This window comes from Cetorhinus maximus, chromosome 19 (genome assembly GCF_964194155.1).
Source record: "Cetorhinus maximus chromosome 19, sCetMax3.hap1.1, whole genome shotgun sequence".
Taxonomy (NCBI): domain Eukaryota; kingdom Metazoa; phylum Chordata; class Chondrichthyes; order Lamniformes; family Cetorhinidae; genus Cetorhinus; species Cetorhinus maximus.
Window position 1 is genome coordinate 44883206 of NC_135897.1, and position 26115 is coordinate 44909320.

Consider the following 26115-nt stretch of genomic DNA (forward strand, 5'->3'; position numbering starts at 1 on the left):
CAATTCCAGTGCACCAAGCAGTTCAGTATGTACGTCTATCGACCTTTTCTTTGTAGCAATACCTATCAAAGTCTGCATCTGAGTTCTCTGCAGAAATAGTGTGCAACCTCACCCTCTGGTAAACTAGTATCTAGATTATCCTTTCCCCCTGACCCTGGCTGTTGTGCCTGTCAATGTCTTATTAATTATAGCTATTATATTGTTAAACAGTGATGGGGATTTTTACACCTATAAAATGTGGATAGCTGGGACACTGGGGTGGGGATTGGAGTAGTGTTGACTGTGAAATAAGTCAATAAACAATCTCCAGCAAAGAAAGTTGCTCTGTCTTGATTTTAACTTCACCAACTGGCATGGATCCAATTAACAGTGCCTAACCCCTCCTCTATCCTAGCCTCCAAAGTTTGTGCAGCATCTGTCTCTGAGAAGGTGCCTCTTCATCTTCATCTGCTTTCTTCCTCTGCCTGGGAAGATTCCAGTTTTGAGTGCCTGAAATGAAAAAGAGACAAGGCTTGGGTTATGACAAGGGAAGGGCAGAAAGTATGAGGTGAATGCTTAAGCCATTTGTAACTTGGGAGTAAGAAGAGATTATTGGAGCAGGGAGAAATGGAAAAAAGAGCACAATAAGTTGCACTTATATAAAACCTTTAGTAATTGCAATGTAGTAAAAAACCCCAAGGTGCTTCATAGGATGTTATGTTATGTATATATTGGAAGCAAATTCTGAAGCCTGGGGCATAAACACCTGTTGTGAGATCCAGATTTACTTTATCATTGGGAGACTGTGAACTACAACTCCCAGCATGCCCCAGGAGCATGTGTGGAATGGGAATGGGCTGTGCATGCACAATATAGCATTTGAAGTCCAGTCCATCTGCGCAAAAAGAAAACGGTGCAAAATGGGATCATGTGGCCTGGGAGAGGAGCACCATAATCAAGAAGATTCCCAGACAGGGGACAAGGAGAGGTCCCAAAGGAAGTCCCAAGCAGGGGACAGAGATAGGGGGTAGGGAGAGGTCCAAAAAGGGAGAGAGGAAGTGTAGAGATCCCATTTAAGAAGAGCAGAGCAAGATGCTTATCATGAAAATATAATAATTCTCATAATACTAATGTGATTTATTGCAAAAGGTTAATAGTAGGGTTTGGATAGTTTCTCTGTGTGTATGTGTGTGTGTATGGGATGTAATTGAATTGGAAGCAGCTGGTCTGGAAGCTTTGAGTCATCCGCAAGTAGCGGATGGTATGGAGGTAAGTATAGTTGGGTCTGTCTGTATGTGATTTAATTACATTTGGAGTCAAGTAAACTGCACGTTTAAATCATCAATAGAAGCTAGGTGCTTGACATGCCAATGAGTAAACATGGATGCTGGCTCAGCATGTAAGGTGTGAAGGGAATTTGCATTTTTAGATAAATGAAGGGACATTTGGATTTCAAAGAGATTTTAGTCTGTTTACAACAGATAAGCAAGGCTAAGGAATGTGTTTATTTTTCCCAAAGACGACTGGCAATATTGGCAATATATTTTATATTATGAGGAAAAGACAGTTTCAAAGACATATGAAACAATATAATTTACATATTAAAAAGAGAGAAACATATGTAAAGGAGAATGAAAGGCCATGTGTCAGGAGAAGGCCATGTAAGATCTAACAGGAGTGTGTGAAAAGCCTTAATGAAACCTTCAACATTTGTACATAAGTCTGCTGTCTTACAAAGCTGAAGTTGGGGAAAAAACATTTGGAATTCCACTGTCCAGGGTATTATGTTAACTTCAGAGATAAAAACAAAAAACTACTGCGGATGCTGGAAATCCAAAACAAAAACAGAATTACCTGGAAAAACTCAGCAGGTCTGGCAGCATCAGTGGAGAAGAAAAGAGTCGACGTTTCGAGTCCTCACGACCCTTCAACAGAACTGAGTATAGTTAGGAGAGGGGTGAATGCAGCAAGCCAAGGACAGGCATGTGGGCAAGAGAGCAGGGTGATGTGTTAAAATGGCAAGCGACAGGGAGGTTTGGGTCTTTCTTGCGGACAGACCGCAGGTGTTCTGCAAAGCGATCGCCCAGTTTGCGTTTGGTCTCTCCAATGTAGAGGAGACCGCATTGGGAGCAACGAATGCAGTAGACTAAGTTAGGGGACTAAGTTCACCCCCTACTCCTCAACCCCCACCTATGGCACCTCCCCATGCCCACGCAGAAGATGCAACACCTGCCCCTTCACTTCCTCTCTCCTCACAGTCCAAGGGCCCAAACACTCCTTTCAAGTGAAGCAGCATTTCACTTGCATTTCCCCTAACTTAGTCTACTGCATTCGTTGCTCCCAATGCGGTCTCCTCTACATTGGAGAGACCAAACGCAAACTGGGCGACCGCTTTGCAGAACACCTGCGGTCTGTCCGCAAGAAAGACCCAAACCTCCCTGTCACTTGCCATTTTAACACTCCATCCTGCTCTCTTGCCCCCATGTCTGTCCTTGGCTTGCTGCATTGTTCCAGTGAAGCCCAACGCAAACTGGAGGAACAGCACCTCATCTTCCGACTAGGCACTTTACAGCCTTCCGGGCTGAATATTGAATTCAACAACTTTAGATCTTAAACTCCCTCCCCCCATCCCCACCCCGTTTCTTCCCCCTCCCTTTTGTTTTTTTCAATAATTTATATAGATTTTTCTTTTCCCACCTATTTCCATTATTTTAAAATCTACAACTAATACCTTGTCAGTCTTTCCACCCCACCCCCACTAGAGCTGTACCTTGAGTAACCTGCCATCCATTCTTAATTAGCACATTTTCTTAGATAATATCACCACCTTCAACACCTCTTTGATCCTTTTGTCTGTGACATCTTTTGATTATCTGCTCCTATCACTGCTTGCTTGTCCCTACAACCACCCACTGCCCCCCCCCCCCCCACCCCCTCAACTTCTCTCTCCCCCACCCCCACCTTAAACCAGCTTATATTTCACCCCTCTCCTAACTATACTCAGTTCTGTTGAAGGGTCGTGAGGACTCGAAATGTCGACTCTTTTCTTCTCCACTGATGCTGCCAGACCTGTTGAGTTTTTCCAGGTAATTCTGTTTTTATTATGTTAACTTGCTGAGTTTGTTTTAAATCCAAAGTCTATTTTGGACAGTAGCTTTAAAGGGACTGTACGTGGGAGTCAGGTTAATTAGGAATTTTAGGAGTTATTATTAATAGTAAGTAGTTTGTAGTCTCATGTAAGGGCTTGAAACCTTTTTTTCTGTTAATAAGTATTTTTTTAAAATAATCTCTAAAAGTCTTAGTGGACTTATTACTTCTAAATTCAGTGCACACATCTTGTAATAAATACAAATTGCAAAACCGTTGTCATAGCGCAACAAAGTTTCCCTCATGGATTTGGTCTGCCTGGCACACATCATTTGCCACATCATAACAATTGATTCCTCCATTGTCACCATTACCTCAGCAATGGCCCTTCCCATGATTGTGAGCACTCTCTCCTCCATGGGAGTTAAGGCACGTGTGTATTCCTCTAGTTCTTTCCTGCTGCCACGTCTTACATACTATTTTCTCCCAAAAGTTAGAGGGAAGTGCATCAATGAATGTCCTGCAATAGGTTTGGATGATGTGACTGTTATGCTTGAATAGATATCATGGTATGTGAGTTGTGGGTGTGAGGCTTATGGTTGTTCCAAGCATTTGAGTATGAGGTTAGCAATATGAATTGAAGGATTAAGTGCTGTTTGATAGAGATTATTTGTCAATGGGTATTGGAAGTGAACTGAGCAGTGGGTGAAGCTGGTGGTGCGGTGGTAGGATATGCCATTTGAAGATTGAACTCATTCACCTTGACAACGTTTGTGAGATTATTAAACTTCTTTTTGCACTGCAGCTACGTTCTTAGAGGTATAATTCTGGTCTTGACCTCCACGATTACTTCTTCCCAATGCCCTCTGAGCATTGTCTCGGTCTCCTACCTGCAGGAGAATGTCTCTCCTCTCGGTGCCTTGCAACCAAGCCTCCAGTGAAATGTCTGAAAACCCTGATGCATACTCTCTCACATGTTAAGTCATTCTTCGATATATTGCAGTAAAGATTCAGTTCACAAAGGACTCTCATCACTTCCTATGATCACAGTAAATTACTACTTAAAGGTAGCTTGCAGCTCTTAAAGTAGTGCTAGTCACGTATGACATTGGGCTCTCTGCTGAAGCATGAACAGCTCAAGTAGTGCCAGCTGCATGCAGAAATTGTGTAAAATAACGGGCAGCACAAGTCTGCAGCGAACAATGCACTAAACAGATGTGAGATAATTGTGAGACACACCCCATGTTTTGGAGAATTATCCAGTTTAACCCCTAACTCTGCTATTACATATTCTAAGAACCATATTGAATATTTGTCTTCAATATCTTCCACTGCATATAAACTTAAAACACTCTGGTTTCTTCATCATCGTGATATAGATTATCCATGCCCATAATTCTCTATAAATGAAGATTTTCCTTAATTCTAGGTCAGGTTATGGTTTTCTAATTTTGCATTGATGCTCATTAATCTTATGAACTCCAATGATTTGCTAACCACCAACAGGGCAGATTTCCTCTTGTTAAGTATGGTGGCAACGCGATATGCAATGCTTATACCAATTGCTAGAAATCACAAAGAAAACCTGGTTATAATGTCACTAGCACATAGCGGCCAATGGAAATTGTCCCAAATAATTCCCTTGACTACCTTTCAATGTTCTTTCCCAAGGTCAATAATTCATCAAAATCTAATAACTATCCTTTGTTCCTCTCTACGTGATTTTAAGGCTACAAATGTTCCCCTTGAAGATGGCATTATAGAACTCAATGTTATTCAGAGTGAGTAGTGATAAAATTTACGCATAAATGACACCAAGACCTGAACTAAACTTATTCAGTAAACAAAAAGGAAGCTGGCAGTCAAAGCATGATGAATCCCATTTTTCTTCTTTGTCAAGTTCATTGAGATAGAAATCCGTATTTATGGATTTGTATTTCGGTGACTGTTAAGTTTAGCAAACACTACTACTGGCATGGGTGAATTGGAAAATGCATTTGCTGGTAATAGATCCAATCAGTCTCCATTAATGAAGGAAGGGAAGTAAAGACTTTCCTCAGAAGTCAGCATAAAACACAGCCAGCTGTCAAGGGGAAATGCAAATAAATGTAGCGACTCAGGGCTAATCTTCATTTCTTGAAACACCCCTGTGGAACAGAATGATTTTAGTTAAATACACCATTGCAGGAAATACTCATTGCAGGATCTTTTTTTACTGTAATGATTGCCCAATAATAATTAATAAAATACAATAATTTATAATTAATGTTCTGTGCTCTGTTGATGTCCCAGTTACTGCTAATTAGTCACCAAACTTGGTGCCCCTGCTACATTCATGACACGGTATAAGCAGCTGAACATATTTGTGAAGAAAAACATTAGATGACTATAATTTTGAGAAAGCCACACATATTAGATGAGTGCAGAGTTTTATACCTAGATTATGCATTGCTGGAGACTGGTCCATGTATGAAGAAAATCACCAACTTCAGGCAATATAATCTGTTCTTAGCCACTTTTGTTATCCTCAGACTAGTAGATTGCTGTATATGCTGAATAGTGTAGACAATATTTGTTTCATCATTCCATTTAACTTGGACATATATATTTTAAATTTCATCCTTTTATACTGGTTTATATATATATTTAAATTTCATCCTTTTATTTTAGTTATTACTCCATGCCTGTGACGTCATCAGTTAATAGAAGGATATACTTGCCACGAGGGAGTGCAAGGAAGGTTCACCAGACTGACCCCTGGGATGGCGGGATTGTCCTATTAAGAGAGATTGAGGAGGCTAGCCCTGTATTCTCTAGAGTTTAGAAGAGTGAAAGGTAATCTCATCGAAGCATACAAAATTGTTACAGGGCTCGAAAGGGTAGATGAAGGAAGGATGTTTCCCCTGGCTAGGATTCTAGAACCAGGGAACACAGTCTCAGAGTAAGAGGTAAGCCATTTAGGACTGAGATGAGGAGGAATGTTGTCGCTCAGAGGGTGGTGAATCTTCGGAATTCTCTACCCCAGTGGACTATGGAGGCTCAGTCATTGAGTATATTCAAGACAGAGATCGACAGATTTCTAGATTTAAAGATATCAAGGCATATGAGAATAGTGCAAGAAAATGGTGCAGAGTTAGAAGATTAGCTATGATCTGGTTGAATGGTGGAGCAGGTTTGAGGGGCCAATTGGCCTACTCCTGCTCCTATTTCCTAAGCTCCTAATAGGCCCGTTCAACACCTTCTGCCATTCACTGAAGGCCATTATTAAAATTATCTCTACGGACGTGAGGACATCATAGCTAGATGCATATGTGTATGTACATTTCTGGCTCTAGGCTCTTGGCAAGACATTTTCTACAAAATGCACATAAAGTGTGATGTATGTATACATTTTTGACCATTCCCAAATTGGAATACTGTATACTTTTATTACTTGCATTAGGAATGGGGTGGCCAAATACTTAAAATGACTTCCAAAAATGCAACTGCCCCATTCCCACTTGACTTCCACACATGACCACTTTAACTCTGCAGTTTTCTTAAATGGTGGTAAATCCGCTGGAATACACGGAAATTGTGGTCTGATGCCATTAGGACACCAGCACCATTTTAACAGGAAAACCAATCTAACCTACTAAGTAAGACCTAATGGGATATGTAGAGAGGCCAAATGAACACATTTTTGAAGGGGCAGCCAGGTGTGTTGACACAGATCATAGGGATTTTGTACAATTGTGCTTTTGGATTTGCGAAGGCTTTTGAAGTTTGGAAATGTTTTTTTCTGATCTGTGTTACCTTACTAATCCTAAATAAGCACTCACAGATCATAATGCATGCCATTCTAGATTCATTGTTTAAAACAGGGAGAAACAGAGGAACAGGCAAAAACAACAACAGATGAAGTAGGACATGCAATGAGGAATTTTCCGCCCAATCTTTTCACACAGTTGTCTGCAGAAATTCCTTTATGAACATGCTATTGGTTGTAAACATTGCAGCAATCTCTATTTCTTACTTAAGTCAAGTTTAAGTCAATAATATAGAACAGGAAAAGCAGTGGTCCTTATACCGAACCCTGGGGAACTCCACTGTATGCCTTCCTGGAATGGAGCAGGTTCACAACAAGGGAAATTGTTTCAACTCCTGGAAGAAGAAGACCTCAGCCAATAGCTTTTGTGAGATGCCAATTTTTCCAACTTTTGTTTTTGGAGTAAGTAGCAAGCCCACAGAATTGATATGGGTGGTGAGAGAATGTGGACATTACCACCTTCCAGTTTTTGGGATTTGGGCCAGGATTTTTTGCTCATCGGGCGGGCATGTGCCCGACCCAAATGAGCATATAATGACGCACAATGACGTCGGGCAAATGTCCCGATGTCATTGCACACTCGCGCGATACTTTGGTTGGCGCGCAAGGGCATGAGTCGGCAGCACACCTGCTGACAATTAAACGGCCTATTAAGGCCATTAAAGTAATAATTAAGTTCAATTTTTGCTCCACGTCCAACTGTACGGTTGACGGGGGCAGGCGAAAAGGCCAAGCGGCCTTATGATTTTTAAGGATGCCTCATCCACGGGAGGGATGGGGTTTCCAACAGCAAATAAAAATTAAATTAAAGTGCTTGAATTTCATTAATAACATGTCCCTGCTCATGTGACAGAGTCACATGAGGGGACTTTTTTAAAAACATTTTAAAATTCTTCATTTTAATTTTTCAAACCTTCAGCAGTTCTGTGCCTCAGTGAGCTTTACCTGCACGCACCTGTGTGAAGTTCCCCGCTCTCCCTCCTCACACCCCACCCACCCCCCAACACACAGGTTGCGCTGAGCGCTGCACCATGCATTTCACGCTGTGGTGGACCTTCATTTACCCACCAACGTGAAATCATGGTCACGGCCTGATCGCGGGCGACAGTTGGCTTCCCGACCACTCCCACTTGCCTCCGTCGAGCTCACCCAATGAGACCAAAATCCTGGCCTTGATATGTGCAAATTAATTACTGTATTTCCCTGCAACAGTGACTACATTACAGTATTTCATTACCTGTAAAGCAGTTTGGGGCATCCTAAGGTTGTGAAAGGCATTAAATGAATCCAAATTAGTTCTTTCTTTTGCATGATATACTACACTGTTCTGCCAGCCATGTGCTCACATACTAACAAAAGCTAATGGGTGGGGGGCCTCTTCTTCCGGGAGTTGAAGCAGTTTCTCTTGTTGCAAATCTGCTCTATTCCAGGAAGGCATGGAGTTCCCCTGGGATTGGTATTAGAACTACTGCTTTTCTTGATCTAAATTAATGTTCTAAACTTGGGTGTGCAGGGCACACATTCTAAATTTATAGATTACAAATCTTGTAAGTGAATTGTGAGGAGGATAGTGATAGACTTCAAGGGGACACAGACAGGCTGTGGAATGGGAGGGCACTTGGCAGATTAAATTTAATGCAGAGAGTGTAAAGCGATACATTTTGGGAGGAAGATGAGGAAAGGAAATATAAAATAAAACATACAGTTCTAAAGGGGATGCAGGAATAGGCATACTTGGAGTATATATGTACAAATTGTTGAAGGTGGTAGGGCAGGTTGAGAAAGTGTTCGAAAAGGCATACAGGATCTTGGGCTTTATAAATAGAGGTATAGAGTACAGAAGCATGAACTTATGATGATATAAAGCACTGGTTTGGCCTCAAATGAAGCACTGTGTCCAATTCTAGGCAGAACACTTTGGGAAGAATTTAGAGAGGGTACAGAAAAAAATAGTTTCAGGGGTGAGGGACTTCAATTACATGGATAGATTAGAAAAGCTGGACCTGTTTTCCTTAGGCAAGAGGTTGAGAAGAGCTTTGATAGAGGTGTTCAAAATCATGAGGATAGAGTAGATGAAGAGAATTTGTTCTGATTGGTGGAAGGGTTCAGAACAGGGGGACACCAATATAGGGTGAATGGCAAAGAACCAAAGGTGACATGAGGAAAACTTTTTCATGCAGTGTGCGATTAGGTTCTGGAATGTACTGCCTGAGTGTGTGGTGGAGGTAGATTCAATTGTATCTTTCAAAAACAAGTTGGATCATTATCTGAAGATAAAAGGTTTTCAGGTCAATAGGATAAGGGTAGGGCAGTGAGACTAACTGAGTTGCTCTTGCAGAAATTTGGCAATGACACAACAGGTTGAATAGCTCCTTCTGTGCTGTAACCATTCTATGATTCTATTACAATGGACCTTTGGAGTGCTAGCTTGTGTAAGATGCATCAGGTCACATTCACCTTGGGCATCTAGGTTTATTCTGCATATCTATTCCAATCTGCCTTTCCTCACAAATAGAGAGGGATGTACCTTTGGGGAAAAAAACACAGTTGTTAAAAAAAAGTATTTTCTTGTTCTCGTACTACTTGCTGAAGAAGTAATTTCACCCGAACCATCCCCACCAACTTTTAGTATCTCAACCTCATCTTTCCCTGCTCCTAAGAATATTTCTTATACCCCTCCCTTCTGTATATACATACACTGCTATTGGGCACTTTATACTGCAAGGTTCTGTTCCCTGTGACTTTTTGGGCCACTTTTCTCTTCCTGTTTGAAAATGTCTGCCAATGGAGTACCTGATATTGCGTATGTGCACACACAACTAGTAAACGTGTGACAGATCTGTTTCCTAGTAAAGTTGTTGCTGTATTGCCATTTTTATTATGGGCTAAGTACCAATGAGCATGATAAATCTAAAGCTGTTGGATTTTGCATGAGGTATGTATAATTAGGCTAAATAAATAAGATAAAGGCGTTGCCCCTGAGGTTTCCACCTCTGTTCAATGGAACAGATTTTTCTTATTCTTTGGTGAGATGTGAGAATCACTGGTAAGGCCAACGTTTATTGTCCAAGCCCAATTGCTTTTAAGAAGTTGGTGTTGGTCACCTTCTGGAACCGCTGTAGTCCATGTCAGGTAGATACACTCACAGTGCTGGTAGGGTGGGAGTTCCAGGATTTTGACACAGCAGCAGTGAAGGAACTGTGATTTTTAAAACATTTGTTTCAAGCCTCCTTCTGTGCTGTAACTATTCTATGATTCTATGGGAGGGATGGATTTCATGCTCCCCCGCGTGCTTGTGAGTTGGAAAGTTGGGAGAGAGGGGCTTGTAAAATCCAGCATAAGTTTGTCTGCCTGCCTGCCACCTACCCCCAGCCGATATGAAATTTTATGGCGGGCGGTCGAGGTGTTGGGTGGCATACCTGCCCTTGGGGCTATTGGAACCATTAAGTGCCCAATTAATGGGTCTCATCCCACCCCATCACTTTTTTACAAACGGCAGGGGGAAGATAATCCAGTAGCTTTAACTGCATGGGCTGGTGTCTGGCAAGGCGGGGGTAACATCCTTTATGGGTTCCATGTGCTCATCGATGGCAACCCCCCTCCACCCCCCCACCCCACATGATCATACTTTCCCCCTTAATCCCACCCCCCCTCACTGCCATGGCCTCTTATACCCCATCCCTCTCACCCGGGCCTGCCAGCCTGACCCTGATGAAATCCCTCTCACTTACCTCGGCGTCTGGCTCCAGTGATGACCTCCACTGGGGACCGCCTGTAGTCTCAGCAGTGACCACTGCTACCATGTAGCACTGCTGGGACCACAGCGCTACTGGCCATCTGATTGTCTGGCAGCTCTCGGAGGTGGGACTTTGTCCCTGAAGGCTGGAAATCCTGTGTCCAGCCTATTAACAGCGGGGTAGCCGGTCTCCCATGAACAGGCTCTCCACTAGCTTTTTAGATGGGGGAAATTGGGGACAATGTTGGCCCACAAAATCCAGAGCTGATAACGTATTACAATAGGCCTTTGCAGGACAAGTTATGTAAAACGCATAAGGCCACCTTGGGTGTCTCGGTCTATCCTGGATATCTACTCTGATCCTGCCTTTCCTCCTCTAAAATAAATAGATAGAGAGAATGTGTGACTTATAGGGGAACCTGCAGGTGGTGATGTTCCAATGTGTCTGCTGGCCACAGCCTTCTAGCTGGTGGAAGTCACCAGTTTGCGAATTGCTGTTGAAGGAGCCTTGACTAGTTGCTGCAGTACATCTTCTAGATGAAGCACACCGCTGCCACTGTGTACCAGTGCTGTAGGGAGTGAATGTTTAAGGTGATGGGTGGAGTATCAGTCAAGTGGGCTGATTTGTCCTAGATGGTGTTGAACTTTGAGTGTTACAGAAGCTGCACTCACCCAGGCAAGTGGAGTATTCTCCATCACACTCCTGACTTGTGCCTTGCACATGGTGTAAGGCTTTGGGGAAATCAGGAGGCGAACTACTTGCTGCAGAATTCCAAGCTTCTGCTCTTTTAGCCACTGTGTTGTTGGTCCAGTTAAGTTCCTGGTCAATGGTAGCTCCTAGGATGTTGATGGTGGGGGATTCAGCAATGGAAATGCCATTCAACATCAAGGGGTGATGGTTAAATTCTATCAATACTATTTTGGACAGTTACACCTGCAACAGGTAGTCTGGTGAGGAGGAGTTTGAATAGATATTTCCCTCATATTGGCTCTTTCGCCAACTTCTGCAGGTCTAGCAAATATGTCCTTCAGAACTCAGCCAGCTCGGCTACGGAGCTGATCATGGTGATGGACATTGATGTCTCCCACTCAGTACATTCTGCGCCCTTGCTACCCTCACTGCTTCTTCCAAGTGGAGTTCAACATGGAGTACTGATTCATCAGCTGAGGTAGGCAGTAGATGGTAATCAGCAGGAGGTTCCCTTGTTCGTGTTTGACCTGATGCCACGAGACTTCATGGGGTCCGTAATCAATGTTGGAGACTCCCAGGGCCAGATAATATACACTGTGCTACCACCTCTGGTGGGTCTGCACTGTGACAGAGCATACAGAGGAATCTGGGACATTGACATGCTCACTCAATCACACCTTGAAGCCGGTGTCAGGTTGTTGTTTGACTAGTCTGTGCAACAGCTCTCACAATTTTGGCACACGCCCCGAGATTAGTGAGGATGACTTTGCAGGGTTGACTGGAGAGATGTTTCTTTGTCATTTCTGATGCCTAGGTGGATGCTGGGTGATCATTCCAATTTTATTCTTATTTAACTTTTCTGTAATGGTCTGATATAGCTCAGTGGCGTCTAAGTCATTTCAGAGAGCAGTTAAGAGTCAATCGCATTGCTGTGGTCTGGAGTCATATGTAGGCCAGGCCAGGTCAGGATGGCAGATTTCCTTCTCTGACGGACATTCATAAATCAGATAAGCCTTTATGATGATTCAGTAGTTTTATGATTACTATCACTGAGATTAGCTTTTTATTCCAGATTTAATTAATTGAATTTAAATTCCCCCAGCTACCATGGTAGGATTTGAACTCATGTCCATGGAATATTAGTCCAGGCCTCTGGATAATTACCACTATGTTATGCAGCAGGGTGCAGATTTTAGGAAGAAAGCTGGAAATGTTCAAAAACTCCATATAGTCATTGGTACAAATAGTTGCATGCTAAACACTCAATTTATGCATGGACTAAATGCAATGACAAATGAAAGACTGGGTGGAATTTAGTGCAGGTGATGAGAGTTCAGCCCACCAGTGGCAGAACTGATGGGAAACCCATGTTACCTCTCCAAGGGGGTGTTCAAAATTATTTAAGTGCAATCAGGTACTTAAGTGGGCTGCACCAGGCCTCCCAGAGAATTTAGTCCCCAGGAGAGCAGAAATCCCTCCCAGAAAGCTGCCAGCCAGCTGCCAGCAGGTCTACATTACAGGCAGCACCAGGAGTAGTGGTTGCTGCTGGTAATTCAGTGGGGCCTTCACTAACGGTCAAGACTGGTGCAAGGTCAGAGGGGGTGGCTCTCAGTAGACACCCTTCTTCCTGATGCTGGGTCCCTCGATCGGGCACTAAGTTCCTTTGAAAGAGGGGCCCTCCCTGGCAATCTGCGGGCAAATCCGACAGGGTTGGGTGGCCTTCAGGAGGTATGCGAGACCCATGCAAGTTTTGGAGAGTCCCAGAGCCACCACTAAATCCTGGTGGCTTCAGGGATAACAACCCTCAAATAGCTCAATAATGAGACTGATCAGCCAGCAGGCAGGTTGCTCATGTCGGTCCATTCTTGCCACTGACTAGATGCAAGTCAGTTTTCCCACTGGCAGAATGGACCTTTTGCCCTCCCTTGCAATTATGCGGGCTCGCCCACCATGTAGCCCACTCTGACAGCCTCCATTAAACATCGGCCAATATCTATGCTTAATTGTTCTTTTAAACAAAAATGATAAAACAGAATTCATATAAGCGATGTTAATATTGCAGGGTTAATGATTACATGTACAAGAAGTGTTTGGCATTTATCCAGCTCCAGTTCATAAACATATGTCTAATATAAAATATGTTTAATTACTTTTTGAGTATGGTCATTCTTGCTTGTATACTTAAAATAAATAGCATGGCAGATGTGCAGTGAAATACACCATATCTTGGTAGTGTCATTATTAATTCATGTCTCCCTGTTAGTGTTGCATTAGTATTCCTGTTTGTTGCTTATTGCATAATACTAATGGTGCTTCTACCTGGAGATGTTAATTGTGAATGACATTTTCAACACTTTAGTTCTTTATGCACTAGTAATTAGCATGTGCTTCAGTCGAGGAAGGATTAATCATGGTGTCACAATGTGTAGTATAGAAAACCACTCACATGAACTCAGCCATTCCTGAAAGTTGCAGATTTTCATTTAGAATTCAGAAGAGAAATAGCTACAGTCAAAATCTTTATCCACTGTGCAGGGGACTGTAAACTCCAGTTGTTATCAAGGAATTAGTAGGTATCATTATTGATGAGAAGGGACCACTGCAAAAAACACTAGTCCATCGATAGTCCATTCTGCCTATCCTAAATGCACTCATCTGTGTGGCATTCATATAACATACTGTCAAGTCATTTTGCTGGTAAAGTCAATGGTATTTGAATTATAAAACAATATATATGGATAAATTTTGTCATGTGGTTGTGAGCAAGATTTCTCCTGTCTCTAATCATTTGTGTTTATAATCAATTTGAGTTGGCGCTTTTTCCAGACAAATTGCCTCTGGGCTGCAATTCATTATTCAAATGATTATACAGTGCCTACATGTCAGCCTTGAGTGTATTGACTGCTGTTTTGGATAATTTTCCTTGTGGATAAGAATGACATTAAGCATCTGCTAGTCTGCAGCTCTGGGCAGTAGAAACTGAACAGTTCCATCATAATTTCCAAAAGACATACATATATGCAGCGAACAATCTTAACCTGATTAATGGGCTAAAGATAACCAAGCACAATTAAATCTATATGGCCAACTCAACTTGTATCAAAGAGAATTACCTACATCTCACTGGGATTTATGTTCACGTAACAAGGAGTCATATTAAATGATGCTATAAACTGGAAACGAAGTCGAAATGTGAGCCTTCATATTGCTCAGTGGCTACTGATCAGATTTGGTTTTCTAATCCACTCAAAGAATACTTACATCATTCAGTATGATCACTGGTGCAGTTGTGTTGTTGACAGAGTAAGTCTTCATCCCAAGGTGCTAGAAATGTATACTGCTCAAACAAAATATGGGATTGTGCACCACAGGATGGGTAGTTATGCCATAATTTAACTACATTTCCACTGATTATTTTTATTGTAATGCCAAAATTGTGCAACAAAGCACAGGGGAGTAATAGCTACAAATATTTTTGTAGGTAAAGAGCAATTCAGTCTGTGTCCCATTTCAAATAATATTGATGACGGCATGAATGCCATTTGGAACTATAATGCATTTGGCTTAGGATTCCAGTGAAGGCAGCTAAATATAGAGTCAGCAGAGATCTGTTGTCTTTTTAAGTTGCTGTTTATGCTGCTGAGCTAACACAATGAACTACCAATTCTTTAAATGCTGCTAAAACCACTTCCCGCAGTCTCAAAAAGGTCTCTCCCTCTATAACGTGAAGCAAATAAAATTCTGCACAACGATTTATAATTATCTCATATTTCAGCAGGTCAAACTCCCCAGGATCAATAAGTAACCCTATTTCCTTGTAGCTTTTTTGGTTCCAACAAATATTAACAGTGCTATGTGTCACAGGCATGATGTAACAGAAATAAAAGCTTACCTGGAAAGTAGATTTTATGTTGAACACAGAAGGAAGATCGGTGGGTTGTGGATCAGCCACTCATTGACTCCAGTAGGCAGCGTACAATACAATGAAATTAAAAACAGTTGTGGTCTATAAGCTGCCAGTTTGCATCAAGTGACCAAAGTGCAATTTATCCCAACTAAATCTAAATGCGATGATTATAACGTGTAGCCATTGTTCCTTCCCAAGAATTACAGTGATATAATCAACCAGAAACATTCAGAATCAGAACTGCACATGCTGTTAAAACATGGATCCTTTATTTCTTCTAGACTCCCTCTGCTGGTACATGGTAACCTTAAGTGGACAAAATGCACAATGCAATTTTCAGTCCACTATCAGCAGGTGGGTAACATGACATGTTTGAAACTCATTTGATGTCCCAGAGAGCAAACCCAAGGGATTTTAACACCCAGGCTTCATGAGAATATCACAGGCAGGTTTCCCACCTGATTCATTGACAGGACAGGAAACCCACTTTAGCAGCTGAAAATCCAGAAGGTCACCCAGAGGCCTACTTAGGTCAGGAAGGCACCCCTTAAAGTGTCATTGCCTTCCCTTCTGCATGATTCTGTTGTTGGAGTGGTAAAGGAAAAACTACTTCATTATGTATTTGCTAAGTCCTCAGGTTCACTGAGGCCTTTGTGGTAGTTTTGCTGGAAGGGATGGTCCACTCTTCTTCACTATATAAATGAGGAGTACCAACCCCATAGAATGGCAGTGGCCATTCCCTCCCTCAAGATTTCAGAATGCATGCTCCCTTATCACCCCCTCAAGCAATACCAAACATGATGCTAGAAAGTCAGCTGGGCCAGGCAGCCATAGCGGTAGTCAAATTGCCAGTTTCACAACCAGGCCCTCAGAGGCTTGAACTCTCCAGAAATGTAAATTTTAAACCTCCAGCGCTAATTCAATGCTGAAACAATGAGATTAAACAGTTGTAACAGTAATTTTTCAATACCGGAGCGACTTTTTTTGGCAGTAATTAAGAATTGATCACACCATTAAAAAGCTGAATGGACCAGACCTAATTTTTTGTGTAGGGTTTAGCCCGTATCTACTGTGCAAGTACAGGAAATGTAATTCAATGCATTTGAAGGAGAATCCAGATAAATCCATCTTCATCCAAATTACAGCAGAGTGACACATCACAGATAGCATCTTCTGGATTTTCATGATTAACTGCACATCTGCCCTTAACTGAAGTTGCTGTCTGATTTGTGCATGAATAACAGAGAGTGCCTTTGGCTTCACTGTTAATTTTACAGTGAATTTCAGTCTATCACTTCAATATATTTGTAAATGCAACAATGTTGCTAATACAAACCTGCAGCAAGAACTTGATTTAAAAAAATAGAAAGTGTATTCTAGGTCCAATGATCAATGCTGTAGGAAATCTCTCAGTATATCAAAATTACATCCTTCATTAATTTGATAACTTGTATTGTATACGCATTGCAATTTTGTTAATGATGTCTATCAACTTTGAGAAAGTGTCTTCACTTTTAAGATGTCAGTAATAGCAAAGATAAAGTATTGAAATATTTTGTTGTATTAATACAAATAAAGCTAAAAGCAGGCATAAAATTTGAAAACAGATCTTTAAAGGGGGCTTTTTCTTACTGTTGCAACATGTGCTAACCATTGTGCAGACTATAACTAAGATGGCCGCTGCATCACATGACATTGCATTACTTCCTATTATGACATAACTACTTACATAATCGTATATTTAAATGAGTATACTTCACATATCAGCAAGTACAATATCACGACACATTTGACATTTTTTGGTTGTGTTCTTTAATGTCCTAATATGAGTGTAATAGATATGCTTTTCCGATCATTTATACACTGTTGTTGTGGTTGACATATCTAAATTACACTTCCTTATTTGAAATGTGCAGCCTGCGCCTGGTCCAGGGATTTTGTTCCTCGGCCGAAATTGTGCACTGACACAGCTGGTAAACTAATCTCCTGATATAGCTCAGCTCTCAAGATAAAATGCCACATTGGAATAGCTAAGTGTTTAATGATATTTACAGAGTCAAAATCATTTGAAACTTTCAACAACACAGTTGAACATGAAAAGTAATTAAATTAAATCAGAAAACTTTTCAGTGAGCACTGAAGAATATTTTCCTTACGGTGCTATTTAGTGTTTTGGTCATGTAGCCGTGTTTGTTTGTAGCATTGTAGAAAGGGAAATTTACCTTTTCTATTCCTCAGTAACATATCAGGCAGATGTTTTTATGTTTCCCAGTGGTTATGTTGACTTGTAGATTAGTAGTCTCCAGTTTTAATTTTGCAAGTCTACATGTTTTATGAGCCTATTTCCTCCAGTCCCACAACCCTCTGAGATATCTGCGCTCATCTAATTCTGGACTCTTGAACATCCTGAATCTCTCCGCCAGTGGTGATCATGCCTTCAGTTGCCTAGGCCCTAATCACTTGAATTCCCTCCCTACACCTTTCAGACTCTCTACCTTGCTTTCCTAAGATAGTCCTTAAAAACTATCTCTTTGACCATGCAAGCTTTTAGTCATCTGATCTAATATCTCCTTATGTGGCTTGGCATTATTTTTGTTTTATAATGCTCCTGTGAAGTGCCTTGGGACATTTTATTACACTAAAGGTGCTGAATGCCAAAAAAAGTCTAATAATTTGTGATGGTGCACTTGCTAACATGTAAAGTTTACTCATTTAAACATATGAATAAATAGTTATGATGTCAGCACAGGAAGCTAAAGGTGTTGAATAATTCAGAGCAGTAGCTGCCCCTTCCCACTTGTGAAAAAACCTCAATGTTTGTTCAATACATTGCCTAACTGAATTAGTTCAGTTAAAGGTCCTCTATCATTCTTCAAATATAGAATTGAAAAGCAGAGAAGTTATGTAAAACTTGTGTAGAACGTTAGTTAGACCACACTTGGAGTACTGTGAATATTTCAGATGTCCATATTGTAAAAAGGATATAGAGGCAAGGAAGAAGTTACCAAAAAAGATTTACTACAATGATAAAAGAAAAACATTGCGGATGCTGGAAGTCTGAACTTAAAACAGAAAGCGCTGCAAAGACTCAGCAGGTCTGGCAGCGTCTGTGGAGAGAGAAACAGACTGCGAAATTTTCCCCTCATGGCGGGAGGGGTGGAGAATATGCCGGGGTGAAAAAAGAATGGTTTCCCAATGATGGGAACTTGCGGTCTGTTGTAGCGGGTTAAAAACAGGTCAGCATTCCTGTTGAAGGGGGAACCGAGTTTGCACATCATGCATGCTAATTAAAACACCAACAGAGTGGAAGCGTTCCCTCTGGCATATCTTGCACTTCGTCAACGGGAGTTCACGCCAGTCTGATTCACAACTGGACAAACCTGCCATGCACATGGCGAGAGAGTTAAGATTACTTACCAAGAAGCTACGGAGCACCAGAGGACCACCAGATATGGTGCACACTGAGGAGCACAGGGATGGTGGGGGGGTGGTGGGTGTTGGAAGACACGGTGGTGGCGGGGGTGGGGTGGCAGGATTGGAACACAGAGGTGGGTGGGGAGGTGACCAGGAAGACTTGTGGGGGGTGTATTCAGAGGGAAGGGTTAGTGCTGTCAATGCTAGAGTCTTGGGGGCAAACTGAGGGTACTGGTGGTAGTAGGGTACTGTGACTGTGAGAGAGCACAGTGGGATGTGGTAGGGTGGGATGGTGAGGATCCGGGTGTGGCTGGGATAATTCTTGTCGGGCGGGTTGTTCACGGGGATAAGGATTTTCACACAGATCCGGGGAGTGGGCTGGATCAGGGTGGACATGGGGACTGTGACAGGTGTGGGCTCAGCACAGAGGGAAGGTCATGGTGATGGGCTTCAGGGTGATGGGCAGGCAGTTCAAGGGTAACCAATGGGAGCGTGTGGGTAAAACCGGTGGTTTGATGGTGATGGTGGGTAGGGGGGTGGGTTAAAGGAGGAGGGTTAAAGGTGTTGGGCACTATCTGGAAGGTGACGCGCACCATCCTGAGGCAAAGGCAGATCAGGGTGTTGATGCCCTCGATGTTCAACAGGAAATATTCTAGGTGGGAGGAGGGTCATCGGGTGGCTGGAGCTGAAGGTCAGCTCAACTGGACAACTGAGAAAGAACCCTGATAATCTATCCTGACAAGGTAAAGGTCTCTCTATAGGGTCTAGAGGGCAGTGGAGGGAAGGGAAACAGTGTGAGTGGGAGCCTTCTTGCACATGACATCGCTCTTTGCCAAGACTCATGCAAGTCCTTGGTGGAAGCCCCAGGTATGTCCATCTGACGCTTCCTCCTTCCCTTGGGTGCCCACGGGCTGCTCCCTGGCTCCTTGAGGAGAAGGGACACCTGGAGGGAGGTAGAAATGTCCTGTCTCCCTCTCGTCTAGCCACTTCACAAGCTTACCCATGACTAGAGTGATGGAATGCAGGTCAGAACGCATAATCAGCAGAAACTCCATGTTCTGCCGGACCAGGTTCTCCATGGTGTCCACCATCCTCCCCATGGAAGCCTCCATATGCTCACATGCCGGAGCCACGACATCAGAGAGAACATGGATGGACTCCTCCATCTCTCATGCCACTCTGTTGAGGGCCTCTGACACCTCTGCCAGATGTTCCCCTGCTGATATGATGCTCCATCATATTTACCATGACCGCTTCCAGAGGCTCATCATCTGACTCTGACTTAACAGGGCTTATTCTCCAACAGTCCTTCGAGCACCAGGGACCTTGGCTCTTAATGCCTCTCCTGCTTTGGAAAAATGTCTGTGAGGTGACCACTAGAGTGTGAGCACGAGCCTAACCTAGATATATCACCACCAAGGTGTGTACCTATGGCCTGGTGGAGGGTGAAGGTGAATGCTGTGACTCCTCTACAGGTGTGTGAAAGTGCTCATCATCACCTGAGCTGTCCTCGGGGCTGGGGCTTACTTTGGGAGCAGGGGTAGGCCTCCCCTTCTTTCTCCTGGCACCTGGAATGGAGAGAATAGAAAATGAGTGTCAGCCTAGGCTGCTCCTACATTGCATACAGCATCACCCTCAGGTCCCGATTTGCAGGGATTAAACATGCTTCCTCAGTGGATGCTTGGGGGAGGCCGACCTCGCACTCAGCACAGGTCACGGTCCTCCCCTACCAGCTTGGCAGCCTGCTACTCAAATTGTGTGAGGGGCTGGATCTCAGGCTTGACCCCTCCCATCTTCTCCTGCATAAAGATAGATAGATGGATTGTGAGCACGTCTGATGCAGGAGTAGGTTGCATGTTACTAATTCTGTGTCTAATGAGTGACCTCCTGACTCCACAAAACCTGCCCATCTTGCACAAGGCACAAGTGAGGAGTTTGAGGGAATACTGTCCACTTGCCTGGATAAGTGTAGCTCCAACAGTGCTCAGGAATCTGGACACATCCAGGATAAAACAGGCTGCTTGACTGACCCCCCATTCAACACAGTCAATATTCATTCCCTCCACCATCGACCCACATTGGCAGCTGTGTGTGCTCTGTGAATGATGCATTGCTGCTAATCACCAAGGCTACTTCAGCAACCCCCTCCAGACCTGTGAGCTCTTGCAGAGTGAAGGGCATAGGCAGCAGAGGCATGGGATCAGCAGCATCTGCAAGTTACCCATCACCCACCAGCAACCCCTCACCTGCCCCCCTCCCCCCACAACAATGGCTGTGCCTTCAGTGTGGCTGGGTCAGCAACCTGCAGTTGCCTCCCTACCAGCAGACCACATAGGCAGCAGTGGGATTCAGATCAGTGGGGCAGGAACAGGCTGAAATGGTGGGTCATCCAGGGCAGCCTTGTTTGTGGATCTTGAGAAAGAGTTAGAAGAGTTAGAAATGGGCTATGCATTGTTGGAGATGATGAAGTGGGAAGCTGTGGAGTAAGATTTTCAGATGAGCTGAGGTCAGTAAGATGGGGGTGGTGGCGTAATGGTATTGTCACTAGACTGGTAATCCAGAGACCCAGGATACTACTCTGGGGACCAGGGTTCGAATCCCACCACAACAGATGGTGGAATTTAAATTCAATAAATATCTGGAATTAAAAGTCTGATGATGACCATGAAACCATTGTTGATTGTTGTAAAAAACATCCATCTGGTTTATTAATGTCCAATAGAGAAGAAAATCTGCTGTCCTCCTCACCTGGGCTGGGCTGACCCTACATGTGACTCCAAACCCACAGCAATGTGGTTGACTCTTAAAAATGCCCTCTGAACAAGCGCAACTAGGGATGGGCAACAGTGATGCCCATATCCCATGAACAAATAAAAAAAATGTAACTTAATGCAAGATACCCACATTTGTCTGACCAGGATAATTTTACTCATGCAAAAATTAAGGGTCTAATTTTAACCCATTCAGAAGTAAAATTGCAGTGTTGTTGCAACTCAATAATGCAAAACTGCCTAAACTTAGTGCTGACATTTAACCCGAGGTAAGCAGAATTCATGCACTTTCCAGGGTAAGAATAGATCTGTACAGTAACAAGTGGACCATTCAAATCTTCATCTAGACAGTCACCACTCCAGTTATGTCTTTAGAGGTAGACAGAGTGGCGAGGACTGATCAATTTAGTTTTATGCAAGAAGTGAATTCTGCATCTGATGGAAATTGTTTTATTTATTCATGACTCATCTATTGACTAATAATCAAATTTTGGCATCTTCATCATTTTCTTTCAAAGTATTACAAAGGATTTACAGGGCAGAAATAGGTCATTCGACCTAACAGGTTCATGCTGCTGTTTATGCACCACACAGGCTCCCCCTGACCCTTCTTCTTTTAATCCCATCAACACATCCTTCTATTCTTTTCTCCCTCATGTACTTATCTAGCTCCTCTTAAATGTGTCTACGCTAGCTGTCTCAACTACTTCTTGTAGTAGGGATTTCCACATTCCAACCATTTTCTGGGTAAAGAAGTTTCTCCTGAATTCCTTATTGAATTTATTAGTGACTATTTTATTTTATGCTCCTAATTCTTTTCTTGCACACATGTAAAAATACCTTCTCTACTTCCACCTTATTAAACCCTTTTATAATCCTGAAGACCTCCATCGTGTCAACCCGCAGTCATCTTTTTTCTGGAGAAGAAAACTCCAGCCTCTTCAATCTTTCTTAGTAGGTATAGTCTCTCAGTTCTATCATCATTGTAGTAGTAAAAACAGAAGATGCTGGAAAAACTCAGCAGGTCTGGCAGTATCTGTGAAGAAACCAATAAATTTAATGTTTCGAGTCCAACATGACTCTTCTTCAGAAGGCTCGTATTGGACTCGAAACATTGACTCTGGCTGGAATTTTCCCCTCTTGCCATAACTTCTGTGACGGGAGCAGGAACCTGGAGTGTTCCCTGCCGATGCACATAACGGCTTGTCCCACTCAGTCGTGCACTCCCTATCTAATTAATTGTGCAAGCACTCGGTTCGTGATGCATCTCATGGTGGGGCAGGCAGGAAGTCACGTGTTACACCATTATGTCTGGGTGCCATGTTTAAAAGGCACCCGGACAGCCAGTGATTCAGTGTGCCAGAACTTCAGGGCACTGAGATGACTTCAAGAAGGCACCAAGCACCAGCCCCACGCATCAGCAATGCCTCCCAAAAGACTCTCCTCCCAGCCCTGGAGAAGAGGAGGGATGTCCTTTTTCCAAGGGATGGAACCAGGAGGCCCACCTGACTCACCACAGCATCCTAGAGGATGTCACCATGGTGGTCAGTGCCAGAGGGGTGCAGAGGAAGAATGCCCTGCAGTGCCAGCAGCGCATGAATCATCCTAACCATCTCCTGTTCACCATGAACATCCAGTGCTTCTACACTTCCATCCCCCCACTGGGGCAGTCTGTGGACTCTCCAGTTCCTCCTCAAATGGAAGACCAACCAGTCTCCATTCACTACCATCCTTCTCTACAAATTGTTCTTACATTGAACAAGATCTCCTTATCTTTGTTTCATTTCCTTCAGATAAAAGGTGTTACTATGGGTACCCACATGGATCCCAGCTATGCCTGTCTTATTGTAGATTATGTGGAACCTTCTTTGCTCCAGACCTACTCAGGCCCCTCCCCCACCTCTTTTCCTTGTGCATCAATGACTGTATGGTGCCACTTCCTGTGCTCATCTCTAACTGGAAAATTTCATCAACTTTGCTTCAAACGTTCACCTCTCCTTGTCCTCACATAGTCCACCTCACACTCTTCCCTTCTCTTACTTGACTTTTCTATCTCTATTTTTAGAGATAGGCTGTCAACCAATGTTCCCTATAAGCCCATTGATTCCCATAGCTATCTTAATTACACTTCAAATCCAAGTAAGGACTTTGTTCCATTTTCCAGTTTCTCCATCTCTGACATCCATTCTGGAGCTGCAATCTTCCATTCCAGTGCTTCCGATAGGACTTCCTTTCTCTTTAACAGATTTTCCCTCCATTGTCGTTGACAGGGCCCTCAACTGTCCCATCCCATTTTGCACATTTCTGCCCTCACTCATCTCAGAATCACAGTTGGGTTTCCCTTGTCCTCACCTTCTACCCCACCAGCCTCCACATCCAACAAATCATCCTACACCATTTCTGTTACCTCCAGCCTGGTGTTACCATAAAACACATATACCCCTCCCCTTTCAGCGTGCTTGAAGGACCGTTTGCTCTGTAACATATGGTCTAGTCTTCCATCACCTCCTTGTCTCATGGAACTTCTCCATGCAAGCACAGGAGATGCAACACTTGCCCTTTTACCTCTTCCCTTCCCACAGTCCAGGACCCCCAAACATCCCTTCCAGCTAGAAATAAAATTGTACTTGTACTTCTTTCAATTTACTAAATTATATTCATTGCTCACAATCTGGTCTCTTCTAAATCAGGAAGACCAAATGCAAACTGGGAAATTAGCTTGTTGAACATTTCTGTTCAGTCCACAAGCATGACCTAGAGCTTCCAGTCACTTGCCATTTTAATTCTTCACCCACTCTGACCTTAACCTCCTCCACTGCTCTGCACTTTTCAACTTTCCAGAATCAACATCAAATCTACAACTTTAGTGAGGGAATGGAAATAACAAGATTGATCTTTCAGATGCAGGCTCAATGGGCAAATGGCCTCTTTCTGTGCTGTACTAGTCTACGATTCTATGATTTCAGATCATAACCACCGGTGCCACTGGTACCAGCAGGTGCTGGTAATAACTCTGCCATTGCCTTTTCTACCTCCTCTAGACCCATCTTATGTTTCTTTATTAATCCAATTACCACCTGCTTTTGCCTTGCATCATCATCCCTTTTGCTATTTATTCTCTTCTCCCTTCTATACAATCACAGCCCTGAGCTTTTGTCCATTCCTCCCCTCCACTAACTCTTTTCCTACCTTTGTACTTGCTTAAAACTTGTTGCATCTCCAACTTTTGCTAGTTCTGACATAAAAAACCTACCTGAGATGTTGGGGGCCGATGTTGGCCAAATAATTTAGGCACAAAAGAGGTAAAAAAATGGCCAAGTTGGAGACTTAAGCCGTAACACTGATTTAGCCAGCATTTAGCACCGGACACCATCTTGGGAAAGGAGTTGAAGCCAGACTATTAATGGCTGCCTGAGGATCGATAGGTTGCTGATTGATAATTAAATTACCTGCTAGCACTCATTAAAGTGGCTGTACCCATTTTGATGGACAAGAATTCATTTACTGATCTCTCCTAACAGCGACCAGCTGAGAAGACGTCAACTAATTGTTGCTGAGAGTTGTGAGTGCCCCTTAAAGGTACATCATCTTTCACTGTTCACTTGCCATTGGAGATTTGAAGAAGCCTTTCTGAAACACATTGGGAGACTTTCTGAAACACTTTGTCTAGTCTTCAAGAGAACTTTATGGACATTTATCCTGAAATTCTCTGAGATATTCACCTAAAAATATTGTGAGCTGTGCTATTCTACCTTATTGAAATCATCAGGAGAAAGTGGTTACCGCTATCTTATAGATATATCCTTTGATCTAAAGGAGAGATGAGAGGAGGGCATGACACTAGGCAAGAGCAGCACAAGCTGTTGCAGAGGAAAGGGACAGGAAAGCAAGATGGATTGCTTTCATACAACACATCCCTTGTCCTCTTTCAGAAGGATTTCCAGTGCTCCACCTGAGAGCCTGTGAGTCCTCTCACTCAGTCCCTAAGCCATCCTAAAATATATGAGTATGCATCAACCAGCACTCTCCACGGCTTCAGTTGCAGTGGGTGTGGAGTCAGATATACTGCTCCACAAAATTTACATCTAATCAATACTTGAGTGCAAAACCTGCAGTTGTCTGATTTAGCACCACCAGGCAAGTTCAAATTAGAATAATCAGCAAGTCAGATCAAAATTGCTTCCTAAAACCAAACTTCAAACAGAGGCTTCTTGGCAGCAAAGCCTCCATCTAGTGCCCATTTTCAAAATTAACCCTCTTAACTCCATTTCTCTCTGCAGATGCTGCCTGACCAGCTAAGTATTTCCAGCATTTTTGGTTTATATTATTGTTATAATGTTCAGGCCATGTCCATTTCTAGGTTGATAAACTGAATGTGTAGATAAACATATATATATATATGTTATTAAATTACATATAGAAGTGAGATAAGCGGTGTGTCATGATCCTCCAATCCATCAATTCTTACCATGAACTGAATTGTTCAAGAAGGCATCAGCAACTTCTCAAGCATAATTAGGTATTAGCAATAAATACTGACCTTGCAAGCAACACCCATATCCCAAGACGAAAATGAAAAGAAAAACGATAAAGCTTCATTAAATAAAAGTGTTTAAAAAAGCCAGAGCCATTTAAATCACAGTAGAAAAGATGATAGCACAGGCTGACAGAACATTTTGTAACAGTTTTTGCTGCATTAGGATGCCTTCTCCATTAGAAAAG